This window comes from Pongo abelii, chromosome 6 (assembly GCF_028885655.2).
Source record: "Pongo abelii isolate AG06213 chromosome 6, NHGRI_mPonAbe1-v2.0_pri, whole genome shotgun sequence".
NCBI lineage: Eukaryota > Metazoa > Chordata > Mammalia > Primates > Hominidae > Pongo > Pongo abelii.
The window spans coordinates 16,375,402-16,390,479 of record NC_071991.2 but is presented as its reverse complement, the minus strand read 5'-3'; the positions used below and the strand labels follow the sequence as shown (position 1 = coordinate 16,390,479).

Sequence of the window (15,078 nt, the reverse complement as noted above, 5' to 3'; positions counted from 1 at the left end):
GACTGTGCCCAAGGGAGAAAATAAAATAGAGGGCATCTGGCTGTCAAAGAAGGATAAGAGCTTAAGAAATGAACCTGGGAGATGCTGGGCAGATAGCAAAGGAGAACTGGGACAGCTGCCAGAGGGCCTGGAAGGGAGCCAGGTTAAATAAAGTTCAGACAAAGATGCTGCCAGCTGGAGGTGGTGAGGGAGAATGGCCCAGGGCATTGCTGTGTAATAGAGGAGCAGTAAGGTGTGGTAGGAAAGGGTGTGGGGGTCAGGAGACAGAGGTCCCCAGCCAGCGACTCAGCTTAAGCACCGACGTTGTCACTGTATGACCCTCTGCAACTCTGTGCAACTCTCAGCCTGAGCTTTTCCACCCTTAACGTGGAGTTAATAATATTGATCTCAGGTTGCAAGAGTCTATCAGAATAATTCAAACAGGAACCAGATAAACTGTAGAGACCTAAGCGAAAATGTCATCAATCACACACAGGTGAAGATGATCATTTCAACAGGGCTAATACCAGGACCTGTCATTTTTACTGTTTCATGGTATATTTCCAGTATTTAGTGCACTATATAATATAATATATAATATATTATATATAATATACAATATAGTGTTATACGTACAAGACTCTGTCTTGTATATTCAGCATATACAGCTGTATATACCACAAGACTCTGTCTCAAAAAAGAATTAGTTATTGGCTTTATGATATATTATAAAAATAGATAAAATATATTTTAATAGATATATATAATACATATTTTATAGTAATATATAATTATATTAGCATATATAATATAATAATCTATAATATTATGTTATATAATAGATAATAATCTATAATTATATTATTTATATAATACATAATAATATATAATAATTATATTATCTTCTATAATATATAACTTATATATATTATCTTATATAATATATAAGATAATATACAATAATTATATTTTATATAATATATAATATACAATAATTGTATTTTATATAATATATAATATACAATAATTATATTTTATATAATATATAATATACAATAATTATATTTTATATAATATATAATATACAATAATTATATTTTATATAATGTATAATATACAATAATAATTATATTATTTTATATAATATACAATATACAATAATAATTACATTATTTATAGAATATAATAATTATACTATTTTATATAATATATAATAATTATACTATTTTATATAATATATAATAATTATACTATTTTATATAATATATAATAATTATACTATTTTATATAATATATAATAATTCTACTATTTTATATAATATATAATAATTATACTATTTTATATAATATATAATAATTCTACTATTTTATATAATGTATAATTATACTATTTATATAATATATAATAATTATACTATTTATATAATATATAATAATTATACTATTTATATAATATATAATAATTATACTATTTATATAATATATAATAATTATACTATTTATATAATATATAATAATTATACTATTTATATAATATATAATAATTATACTATTTATATAATATATAATAATTATACTATTTATATAATATATAATAATTATACTATTTATATAATATATAATAATTATACTATTTATATAATATATAATAATTAAACCATTTATATAATATATAATAATTATACTATTATAGTATATATAATAATATTATTATTGTATATATAATAATATTATAGTATATATAATAATATTATCATATTATATATAATAATATTATTATTATATTATATATAATATTATAACATAATATAATATAATAATATTATTATATCATATATAATATAATATTATATATAATATGTAATATTATATACAATATAATAATATTATATATGATATAATAATATTATTATATCATATATAATAATGATATTATTATATCATATATAATAATGATATTATTATATCATATATAATAATGATATTATTATATCATATATAATAATGATATTATTATATCATATATAATAATGATATTATTATATCATATATAATAATGATATTATTATATCATATATAATAATGATATATCATATATAATAATGATATATCATATATAATAATGATATTATATCATATATAATAATGATATTATATTATATTATATTATTATATTAGATATAATCATTATATTATATTATATATAATCATTATATTATATTATATATAATCATTATACTTATTATATATAATATAATATAATATATAATAGCTATATTATTTTATATAATATATAATATGTAGTAATTATATCATAATAATAATTATATAATATATAACGTTATATATTATATATATTAGTCTGGCATATACACACATTCTGGAGAAACCCACACTCACTCAATAATTTCATTATTCAATCAATAAATGCCATTAACACATGTACCAATAAATATTATTCACGTTCCTGGAAAAGTAAGAAATAGCTGTTGTCTTTATCTAGAGAGCTCCTGGAAGTTGTATTCTAGTACAGAATAGAGAACAATAGTCAACCTGCCTGCCTCACCATCACATCAGAGCACTACAAGCAACTGCTGCCATGAGCAGGATCCCAGCCCACAAGGAAAGGTGAGTTGCTGGTGCAGAACTCAGGGGGAAGCATGTGGTCATGAGGAAGGGGCAGGCTGCTGGAGAAAGTGCCTGTCCTCCATCTCTCTGTTTTCTAAGGCTCACGTCTTTTTCATTTGCAGTTGCTAGGACATAGTGTTTACATAGGACCTGGTATGGCACAGACCCTGGGTTGCCATTTACAACCTGCCCAATCTTTGCAAAGTTGCTTGATCTCTTCTGTATGCTTCATTTAGTCATCTGTGAAATGGGTATTAACAACCTGCTTACTCCCATGGGTGTTTAGAGCAGGGGTCAGCCAACTGCCACCTGTGTGCAAGCTCACCCCTGCCGCCTGTTTTTCTACATAAAGTTTTATGGGAACACAGCCAACCTCATTTATTTACATGTTGTCTATGGCTATTTTTATGCTTCAGTGGCAGAGTTGAGTAGCTACGACAGGGGCCAGATGGCCTGCAAAGCCCCAAAGAGTTACTATCAGGCCCTTTATGGAAAGCGTTTGCTAATTCCTAGTTTGAGGATTCAACAAGGTAATACATGCGAAACCTTTAATACAGAATCTGGAATGTGGTGGGCAGTCATAAAATGGTGTAGTTGTAATGGCGATAAAAATAAATATCTGCTTTTAAGTGTTTCAGGAGAAGGGTTGTTCACATAAATAAGTTGGGATGGGAACACGGGCCACAGGCTTAACAAGACTCACCCGGGTGCCATAGAAGCCTATGGGAACCCCAGCCCCATTAACACAGCCTGGTGCTCCCATCAAAGGAAGAGAAAGAGGAACATGGAAAAGCTCAGGAGGCTACAGGAGAGAGGGACCAGGGTGGGAAGGACGCGAAATCATGACTCTAAGTCATTTGGCAGGCAGTGCAGTGAACATTTGCTCCTCCTGAGTGAGAATTCTTGGCAGAGAAGGGGTTAACCCATTCCATGAAGAGCATTTTGGGGACTTCCAGGGACAACACATTGTACCTATTGGAAGGCGTATGTGGCATGTGAAGAACTCGAGATGCCTTAAAGAGCTACTGGCTCCATGCAATGCTTCACATACTTTTCACTGGCCACTCTCTCTCTTTTTTTTTTTTTTTTTTTTAATTTTATTTTAAGTTCCAGGGTACATGTGCAGGACGTTCAGGTTTGTTACATAGGTAAATGTATGCCATGGTGGTTTGCTGCACCTGTCAACCAATCGCCTAGGTATTAATCCCTGCATGCATTAGCTATTTGTCCTTGTCCTGATGCTGTCCCTCCCCCCCTCACCACTCCCCCTCCCTGACAGGCCCCGGTGTGTGTTGTTCCCCTCCTGAGTCCATGTGTTCTCATTGTTCAGCTCCCACTTATGAGTGAGAACCTGTGGTGTTTGGTTTTCTGTTCCTGTGTTAGTTTCCTGGGGATAACGGCTTCCAAATCCATCCACGTCCCCTGCAAAGGACATAAATTTGTTCCTTATGGCTGCATAGTATTCCATGATATATACATACCACATTTTTTTTTTTTTTTTTGAGATGGAGTCTCACTCTGTCACCCAGGCTGGAGTGCAATGGCGCAATCTGGGCTCACTGCAACCTCCGTCTCCAGGGTTCAAGCAATTCTCCTGCCTCAGCCTCCCGAGTAGCTGGGATTACAGGCGCCTGCCACCACACCCTGCTAATTTTTTGTATTTTTAATAGAGACGGGGTTTCACTATGTTGGCCAGGCTGGTCTCGAACTCCTGACCTCGTGATCCCCCTGCCTCGGCCTCCTGAAGTGCTGGGATTACAGGCGTAAGCCACCACGCACAGCCATGTACCACATTTTTATCTCTTTCAATCCACAGTTTATCTCTTTAATATCCTCTGTTTGTAAAGCTGTGCTCTGCTTACTTAGTTATTTCCAACATGGCTTTAAAAATTTCAGTGGCTTACTCAACAAACCTTTTCACTGGAACAAACGAATGAAAAGTAGAAGAATGTTTAAGTACGCTGGCCGCCAGGTGAAAGGGAGTGGAAACCCAGAGCCAGAATGTCCAAAAGTCTTTCTTCAGTTTTAGTGTTTAGAAACACGTGATCATGTAAGCATGTAATAGGCTGAATATTAAGTTTTCCCTTTGCAACCACACTCAGTGCTACCTGAACTTCAAGTAAGCTGAGCATTGATTGTCCATTAACTCGCAGCCATTGATTGAGTCCTATTCAAGAATTATTTATTGAGTGGGAGACTGAGGCACGAGAATCACTTGAACCTGGGAGGCGAAGGTTGCAGTGAGCCAAGATTGCGCTGCTGCACTCCAGCCTGGGCAACAGACCAAGACTCTGTCTCAAAATAACAATTATTATTATTATTATTATTTATTGACAGTGAACTCCCAGGGTTATTGTTTTATTATCAAAATAGACTCATAATGCTCAACTATCATTTATCAAGGACTGGCTATGTGTGAAGCATTGTGCAAAAGATTTTTACATACAATTGGCTCTTTGTATTTGTGGGTTCTACATCCATGGATTCAACCAACCAAGGATTAAAAATATGTGGGAGGCTTGTGCTTGTGATCTCAGCAACTCAGGAGGCTGAGGTGGGAAGGATCACTTGACCCCAGGAGTTTGAGGCTGCAGTGAGCTATGATGGCACCACTGCACTCCAGCGGGACACAGAGAGTGACTCAGTCTCTATCAAAAAAACAAAAAAGAAAAAAATTGAGCAAAAGTCAACAAAAAATACACATTAAAAAACCTATACAGTGTAACAACCATTTACATAGCATTTACATTGTATAAGGTATTAGAAGCAATCTAAAGATAAAATTGAAAGTGTACAAGAGGTTGTACGTAGGTTATGCACAACTACTACACCATTCTGTAGCATAAGGGACTTGAGCATACTTGGATTTTGGTATCCGTGGTGGGTGGGGACTAGAAGGTGGAAGACAGGGGTCCTGAAACCAATCAATCCCCCATGTATATCAAGGGAGGACTGGACATGGTTTTATTGAATCCTCAGAACAACCCTTCATGGTTTTAGAGTTGATCATGCAGAGACCTAGCACTGTTAGGTGATATACTCAGCTCATAGTGCTAGCAACAGAGTCAAAATTTGAACCAAGTTTGCAGATTGCTATCTCAGCGTCCTCTCAACTTCTCAATGCCACTTTATAAAAGAAGGCATCCAAAGAGTTGCCCAGAACACAGCTGGTGCAACTTGAAATACATGCCTTCCAGGATAAAGTGGAAATTTCCAAGAAGATGCACAAATGTGGGGGGCATTCGGCCTTGCCAGACTCACTTGCCCACCCAGAAGGCAGGGAATGAGATGGTAAGGCTGACTACACCGTGCTGGCAAGTAAACCCAGGCATTGTCCCTGCATCTTCAATCAATACTATGTACCTGTTTTCCAACTTAAGTCAAATCATCTCTTCAATGACACTGTCAGAGGCATTTGAACCACAGCAACTCCATCTTGAATAGGGGCATTCTTAGTCACAGGAAGAGATAGGAGGTTGGCACAAGATACAGGTCACAAAGACCTTGCTGATAAAACAGGTTGCCGTAAAGAAGCCAGCCAAGACCCACCAAAACCAAGATGTAGACAAAAGTGACCGCTGGTCATCCTCACTGCTCATTATACATTAATTATAGTGCATTCACATGCTAAAAGACACTCCCACCAGCACCAAGACAGTTTACAAATGGCAATGTCCGGGAGTTACCCTATATGGTCTAAAAAGGGGAAGAAGCCTCGGTTTCAGTAATTGCCCACCCCATTCCCAGAAATTTCATAAGTAATTCACCTCTTGTTTAGCATATAATCAAGAAATAACTATAAGTGTCCTTAGTCAAGCAGTCCATGCCACTGCTCTGCCAATGAAGTAGGCATTTTTTTATTCCTTTACTTTCTTAATAAACTTGCTCTCACTTTACTCTATGGACTCGCCCCAAATTCCTTCTTGCCTGAGATCCAAGAACCCCCGTCTTGGGGTCTGGGTCAGGACTCTTTTCTGGTAACAAGACTATATAGGTTGACACTAGTTTGTAGGGTAGCAATGAGGGAGGAGTAGACAAGGTCCCCTTTTAAAGAAAACCAAACCCCCCAAATAAGCACATTTAAATTCTCCTTTATTTAGCAGAGACCCTTGAAGCCACTCTACTCTTATTCTTTTTGTTTGTTTTTTGTTTTTGTTTTTGAGACAGATTTTCGCTCTTATTGCGCAGGCTGGAGTGCAATGGCGTGATCTCGGCTCACCGCAACCTCTGCCTCCTGGGTTCAAGTGATTCTCCTGCCTCAGCCTCCCGAGTAGCTGGGATTACAGGCATGTGCCACCACGCCCAGCTAATTTTGTATTTTTAGTAGAGACGGGGTTACTCCATGTTCGTCAGGCTGGTCTTGAACTCCCGACCTCAGGTGATCCGACTGCCTCGGCCTCCCAAAGTGCTGGGATTACAGGCGTGAGCCACCACGCCCGGCCACCAATCTCCTCTTCAGGGAAGTTTTCCACTCCACTAAATTTAATGACGTTCATGTATTTTCAACCTGCTTTTCCAGGAAAATTTATAGAAGGTAATAAATCTTCCGGTGATGAAAGGTAGCCACAGTTAAAGTTTTCTGGATTCAGTTGCCCAAAGTAAAGCTCTATCTAAACATTATCTTCACCCAGTTTGACTTCTGTGTCTTCCTAGTGTCTCCTGGGAAAGCTGGCTATTGATAGTGGTTTGATTCTGATACAAGAGCTAAAAAGAAATTATTTAGGCAGATAGTGAGGGGAAGATAGCCCTCAGTAAGGTTTTCCTTTAAAAACAAAAAAAAGCAGCCCCCAAATCATTTCTTTTCTAACAAAGAGCAGCCTGTAAAATCAAGCTGCAGACATAGAAAAGCAAGCTGGAAGCTTGCATGGGTGAATTGAATGCTGGCAGCTGTGCCAATAGGAAAAGTCTACCTGGGGTCTAGGCACCTAGTAGGTCATGATTTACAAGTATTTCTTCAGCCCTGTGCGTGCAACTGTTATTCTCCAGCCTCTTTTCGCTGGAATCTCTTTGCCCCTTGGGACAGCCTTATTGAAAAGGACCCAAGATGACGCACAGTTGCTCTCTCTGCAGTATTGGCCATGTGTGCGCCACAGGAAACACTCGTCTTCCCCGTGCTTGGCAGACCCTTTGCTGGCCAATCCCAAGACCATCGTCCCCAGGCTCTACCCTCAGGGCAGGTGGTCAGCCCTTCCCTCCAGTATCTTGGGTTGTGAGTCTGACTCCATCCACAACGCACTTTAACATTCTCAGGTATCATCAGTTCCCCAGTATCTCCCAAAAGCAGGGAGCACTTTTTAAAACTCTGAATGGTGCTTTGAAACCCTCTTTCCTTTACCTCCTTTGAGGGGGCGATTCAGCATGACAGATCCCCTTTGTAAGAATATTGTTGCAGCACCTTCCCGTCACACCTCACTCTGGCCCCTGTGAGTACCCTGGATAATCACCATACAGATTCTGTTTATTTCCTTGAAAATAGCTGCATATGCAGGTTTACCTCACTCTCAATTTGAAACCAAACACTATTGAGGCAGGAGAATAGGGTTTGGAGGCAGGGAACATAGGCCAACTCAGGGGGACTTCCTAGAACTAAATCAAATAGAAACACTTCAGCTATGACAGGAAATATCCTCTCCATTTACATAGGACGTACACTAAGTAAATGACTATGTAACTTTTTTTTTTGAGGCAGATTTTTGCTCTTGTTGCCCAGGCTGGAGTGCAATGGCGCGATCTTGGCTCACCACAACTTCTGCCTCTCAGGTTCAAGCGATTCTCCTGCCTCTGCCTCCCGAATAGCTGGGATCACAGGCATGTGCCACCACGCCCAGCTAATTTTGTATTTTTAGTAAAGACAAGTTTTCTCCATGTTGGTCAGGCTGGTCTTGAACTCTCGATCTCAGGTGATCTGCCTGCCTCCGGCTCCCAAAGTGCTAGGATTACAGGCATGAGCCACCGCACCCGGCCAGCTTTGTAACTTTACTTCATCCTCTTCATTTACATAGGGCATACCCCAAGTAACCAATGGAAACCTCGAGAGGGTATTTAAACCCCAGAAAATTCTGGATAATGGGGATCTTGAGCCCCTGTGCTTGGGCCCGCTCCCACCCTGTGGAGCATATTTTCATTTTTAATAAATCTCTGCTTTTATTGCTTCATTCTTTCCCTGTTTTGTTTGTGCGTTTTGTCCAATTCTTTGTTCAAGAGGTCAAGAACCTGGACACCCTCCACCAGTAACACTATCATTGGCACAAAATGGAAACTGAGGCAGGAAGCAACTAGTCTACCTTCATGCTCCACTGTTCTTTCTTTTCTCGGGAAGTCTGTCATCCTGGCTAGCACAAAAAGTTATCCAGACACTGGAAAGAGCCAAAAATCACTTCCCATCTCAATCCTTCCTCACTCCTCATTCCCCGTCAGCCTGCTTTTTGATCTGAGCTGCAAATCTATGCCCTGTGGATCTGGAAGCTGACTCTATGGAAGTCCCTCTTCTACAGTGGAGATCCTGCCTGACTGTCTCCAGTAGAAGCAAACCATACAATGGGAAGAAAATACAAAATGCAGATTTAAGGCCAGGCATGGTGGCTCATGCCTGTGGTCCCTGTGTTTCAGGAGGCCGACGTGGGAAGATCACTTGGGGCCAGGAGTTCGAGACCAGCCTGGGCAACATAGTGAGACCTCCGTATCTACAAAAATAAAAATGAAAAAATTAGCTGGGTATGGTAGTACACACCTGTAGTCTCAGCTACTTGTGAGGCTATGGTGAGAGGATTACTCAAGCCCAGGAGTTTGAGCCTGCAGTGAGCTATGATCACACCACTGCACTTCAGCCTGGGTGAAAGAGCAAGAGGAGGGGAGGTTCTAAATAGTCCACATTACAGGTGGGAAAGCAACAGAAAGTCATTTGTAGGGGAAAGAAGGAAGATCCTGAGAGATAAAATGTTATGCACGAAGGAGTATGACATGATAGTTCAAAAACAAGAGAAATTAGGGCTCTGACAGCACCTGCTCTGAATCATCCCTAAGCCAAATAGCATTAGGATTATTTTTTGACGTCCACCCTGCTCCTGGCTCTTGGATTGGGGCATTCCAAGCACTTTGGGGGATGAAGGTGGGGTGGGAGAGCAGTGACGACCTTATTGAATTATCCCAGAACTTTAGAGATTAACCTTCCCTGTCATGGCCTTACACAGCCAGTCTCATTAAAACTGTGTCTCTGATGGTCAGAGTGACTCAGCTATGGGTGCCAAGTACCACCTCATTTTACCCCTGACACTAACATAAATAATAAGTAAGGGCGATCATTTTCCTGCATGCCAATGAGAAAGGTAAATGTCAGAGACCTGGAGACAGGTGGATGTGGGAGGACAGGCATGTCGTCAATGTCAGAAAATTCAGAGTTTAAGGGCAGGTTAGCGCCCTCTTGTAGATGACTCACCTAAGCATAGTGTGAGCAGTCAGTGGAGACACAGGAGCTAAAAAAAATTATTTAGGCAATTAGTGAAGGTAAGTAAGTCCTTGGTAAGGTTTCCATTTTAATAAAAAGCAGCCCTCAAATTATTTCTTTTTTTTTTTTTTTTGACGCGTCTCGCTGTGTCACTCGTGCTGGACTGTAGTGGCATGATCTCAGCTCATTGCAACCTCTGCCTCCGGGGTTCAAGCAATTCTCCTGCCTCAGCCTCCCGAGTAGCTGGGATTACAGGTACCCACCATCAAGCCCAGCTATTTTGTTTTTTTTTTTTTGTATTTTTATTAGAGATGGGGTTTCACCACAAATCATTTCTTTCCTTCCTTCCTCCCTCCCTCCCTCTCTCTCTCTTTCTTTCTTTCTAACACAGTCTTGCTCTGTCACCAGGCTAGAGTGCAGTGGCGTGATCTCGGCTCACTGCAACCTCTGCCTCCTGGGTTCCAGCCATTCTCCTGCCTTAGCCACCCATGTAGCTGAGATTACAGGCACAGGCCACCACACTCAGCTAATTTTTGTATTTTTAGTAGAGACAGAGTTTCACCATGTTGACCAGAATGGTCTCATCTCCTGACCTCATGATCCGCCGGCCTTGTCCTCTCAAAGTGCTGGGATTACAGGCCTCAGCCACCACACCCGGCCAAATCTTTTCTTCTCTAACAAAGAGCAGCCTGTAAAATCGAGCTGCTGACATAGATAAGCAAGCTGGAAGCTTGCAGGGGTGAAATGCTGGCAGCTGTGCCAATCAGAAAAAGCTACCTGGGGGCCAGGCATGTTCAACACGGCGGCTCCATCTTCCCTCTTCTTTGTCAACCATGTGTGCAGTAAAGGAACAGGCAACATGGCGCCGGCCAGGTAGAGACCCCCTATTCATAATGCAGGATGAGGTTGGGATGGCCAGCTTCTTCACACACTGTGTAAATGGCACAATTCGTCCAACCAATCTTTTGGGCTCTATGTAAATCAGACACCACCTCCTCAAGCTAGTCTATAAAACCCCGTGCATTTCACCATGGAACTGGAAGACCCACTAGGGAGCCCCTCCATCTCTGCAGGGGCTATTAAACTTACACTGTTTTTTTTTTTTTTTTTTTTTTTGCAATGGAGTTTCACTCTTGTTGCCCAGGCTGGAGTGCAATGGCCGATCTCGGCTCACTGCAACCTCTGCCTCTCAGGTTCAAGCGATTCTCCTGCCTCAGCCTCCCAAGTAGCTGGGATTACAGGCGTGCACCACCACCCCCGGCTAATTTTGTATTTTTAGTAGAGACGGGGTTTCTCCATGTTGGTCAGGCTGGTCCGGAACTCCTGACCTCAAGTGATCTGCCTGCCTCGGCCTCCCAAAGTGTTGGGATTACAGGCGTGAGCCACCATGCCCAGCCTGATACTCTAATACATAAGAGATGGCTGGGCAACATAAAAGGCTAAAAACACCAACCGATACTCATATTATTATAAGTGGTTTCAATAAGTTTTCAGTAACTGAGGATGCTGAAATCAACAATTCGTGACCTGTGAATTGTGAGTTTCCAGAGTCTGCTTAAAAAAATACAACTGAGACTCACTCTGTAAGTGAAGGAGAGTGATTGAAGAAACGAAAAAAGATTTGACTTCAGGCCACCATGCTATTTCCAAATGTCAGCTGATGAGTAATGAGTTACTAAGTGATTGTTTTAGAAAGAAAAGAAGGTATACAATTTTTCCTCCTCCATTACATTTATATAAGTAGAAATATTCTAAGAGTTTGCTGAAATTGGAGCACCAGTAACAACATTTGCGTTTTGGTTTTGTAGGGCAGAAAGCTGAGCCAGCCAGCCATTTTGGAAATGGGGGCTTGGTATTGGATTAAGTGGTCTTGTGGTCATGTGAAAACTTTGTTCTGTCACCACTGTCCCTTTAAACTTACTTTCAGGGGGAATTTTGGCCTTGTGTGAGCATTTTTATCTCTGGCAAGCTCCCTTCCTCTCTTAGATAATAGAGATTATCTCCCGGGATTACAAAGACAGCTTCTCCACAACGAATCCTGATATCATTTGGCACTTGGATCTCGACAGCTTGGAAATCTGGGCCACATCCGAGTGACAAAGGCCAGCTTCTTGGTGCTACCTGGGGCCTTGCCAACTAGCAATTCCTGTGGTTCTGGAGAGAGCCCTCTTGCCTAGAAGACAATTCCCTGGAATTTGATATTTATAGGAAATGGCAACCTGATTCTGTTTACTCAGACTATTCAGGTCTAGGAAAAAGCAGATCTCCTACAAAGACCAGCCTTTTCGGGCACCCTGAAGACATGAGAAGCAAGCTGACCAAAAAGACAAATTGTGCACCGGTGCCTTGGAGTCAGATCAATATTCAATTCCTGAACAACTGGCTGAGTGACTTAACCGAGAGCCTCAGTTTCCCTTGTGAGGAAACAAGGACTCTTCACAGAAATTCTATTTCTTCTTCCAGGAGCTTAATAGAATGGCATTCCCCTTATCCCACCCCCTTTGATATTAGGCATGGCCAGATGACATGCTAGGCCAATGAAATGGAGCTGCAACAGATGCGTGTCACTTCTGGCTGTGAGCTGAGAGACAGCTTGTGATTCACCTGCTCTCTCTCTCTCTCTCTCTCTCTGCATCCCTGAGACTAGCAAGAGTGGCTGCTCCATTTCCTGTGTCTTGGGGTCAGAAAACCTGGGAGCTAAGCTATCAGCTGATCAACAATTAGAGATGTGGTGTGAGTAAGAGTCTGTTGTTGTAAGTTGCTAAGATTGGAGGGTTATTCGTTACCATAGCACAAGTTAGCCTGTCCTGATACAAGAATCAGTTAGTTTTCAAGGAGATAGAGGAAAATTAAAGGGCATAAAGGGGTGAAGGATGTGCCATCTCAAAACATACCATATTGGGATCTTGATTATTTCAAGTTGAAAACATTGGAGAAATTGTAGTTTCAGAAAGGGCTGGCTGGCCTGTCTCTTCCTACACTTAGCAAGTATGAAAGATTTCTCATACCAGGGTGAGAAAATAGCTCTATCACCAGAGACTTGGGATGGAAAGCTGCAAAGGACCTGAATAAACATACTTAATTATGTAACCCATGTTGCCCCCATTTCTACTAAAATCACACACAAAAATTAGCCAGTTGTGGTGGCACGTGCCTGTGGTCCCAGCTACTCTGGAGGCTGAGGCATGAGAATCGCTTAAACCTGGGAGGCAGAGGTTGCAGTGAGCTGAGATCATGCCACTGCACTCCAGCCTGGGTGACAGAGCGAGATTCAGTCTTTAAAAAAAAAAAAAAAATAAGATGTAACCCTTATCTCCAACCTCTTTTTCACTCCCCTATACATCTAGTAACTCCTCTAGAAAATGTACTGCCCCCAGCTAGATTTTCTTTGTCTTGCTATTTCTTCTCAATTTTATCGTTCTTTGTCTAAATAGTACAAAAGCATCTTGCTTTCGCCACTTCTTTGGTCTTCACTCTCTTGTGAAGATCCCCATGTACAGATAAAACTAAGAAAATTCATATAGTTTGCTCTTGCTAATCTGCCTGGTGTCAGTTTGGTTTCTAGATCCAACTGTAGAGCCCACCCGCTAAGAGCTAAATGTGTGTTGAAGGGGATCTCTGACTCCTCTGCAGAAGCAGAGCAGCAACGCCTCTTGCATGGTGTTTGGCTTATAGAAGGTGATTTATTTATTCAATCTTTAGGATCCTACTATGTACCAGATGCTTGGGACACATCGGGACATAAAACAAAAAGTGATCTCTGCTGTCTCTTTTTTTTTTTTACTATATAGAGTTGATTCCTACTTGATAGACACTGCCATTGCTGTATGTTGATAACAGACTCTATTTGCGTAAACGCTGGAGTAGGGAGTTCTGTGCAGACTTGTAGAGGAAGACCTAAGAAGGCCTTGAAATGCATCATGGCAGCCACATTCATTCTTAAACACGAAAACCACACTGGAATTGTATACAAGGCAATGTCCTCATGAAAGACCATCATATGGGCTGGGCGTGGTGGCTCACACCTGTAATCCCAGCACTTTGGGAGGCCAAGGCGGGCAAATCATGAGTTCAGGAGATAGAGACCATCCTGGCTAACATGGTGAAACCCCGTCTCTACTAAAAAATACAAAAAATTAGCCGGGCGTGGTGATGGGCACCTGTAGTCCCAGCTACTTGGGAGGCTGAGGCAGAGAACGGTGTGAACCCGGGATGTAGAGTTTGCAGTGAGTGGAGATGGTGCCACTGCACTCCAGCCTGGGTGACAGAGTGAGACTCTGCCTCAGAAAAAAAAAAGAAAAGAAAAAAGAAAAAAAGAAAAAAAGAAAGAGCATCTTTTATACACAATTGTGGTAAATTGTGTCAATATTATCTTTTGCAGAAGAATATTGATAATAGCTGCTATTTATTTTGCACTTGCGATGCTCCAAGATTTGTGCTAGTGTTTTCTATGCATTATCTCATTTAATAGGATCCTCACAAGAGTAAAATTGATATTGTTATAATGATTTTATACATGAGGCAATTAAGGTTTAGAAACTAACTTACTTACCCAGGGGAACAGAACCAAAAAGTGGCAGAGTGTGAGTTTGAATCCCCATCTGATACAAAAATAAAAATATACAGGATACAGGCATATAATACGATCTCAACTGGAAATACCAATAGTACACTACTATTGTTTTCCATATAGATACGCTTAAAAAAACAGTCTTGAAGTTCAACAACTGGCTCTCGGGCAAAAAGTGTATCATACACAGGTTGCATTAGTTTGGCTGGATATATTTTTGTTGTGTTGATTGTTTTTGGAAGCTTCATAATCAGTCTTGGCAAAATGATCTGTGTGCAAAAACAGAGAATTATTCCAGATGCTGTGTTTGTGAACCTTAAGGAAAAAACTCAGCCCTGGTAAAATTCCCATAAGGCTAGCTGCTTAAGGCCACAAAAGGGAAGGTAAATCTGTAAGGTTCAGGGATAATTCAATAAGGCTGTCATTGCTCTCCCATTTTACCTCCAACCCAAGGGTG

The 15,078-nt window shown here is 40.1% G+C and overlaps 1 long non-coding RNA gene across 1 annotated transcript in view; it reads left to right on the top strand.

Annotated features, from left to right (window-relative positions):
- The first annotated feature begins 2,528 nt into the window (after positions 1-2,528).
- Positions 2,529-15,078, top strand: part of LOC134761711 (uncharacterized) — a 167,682-nt gene continuing 155,132 nt past the window's right edge. The window contains exon 1 of the long non-coding RNA XR_010140777.1: positions 2,529-2,607. This is a non-coding gene — a long non-coding RNA (uncharacterized LOC134761711). The remainder of the gene's footprint in view (positions 2,608-15,078) is intronic.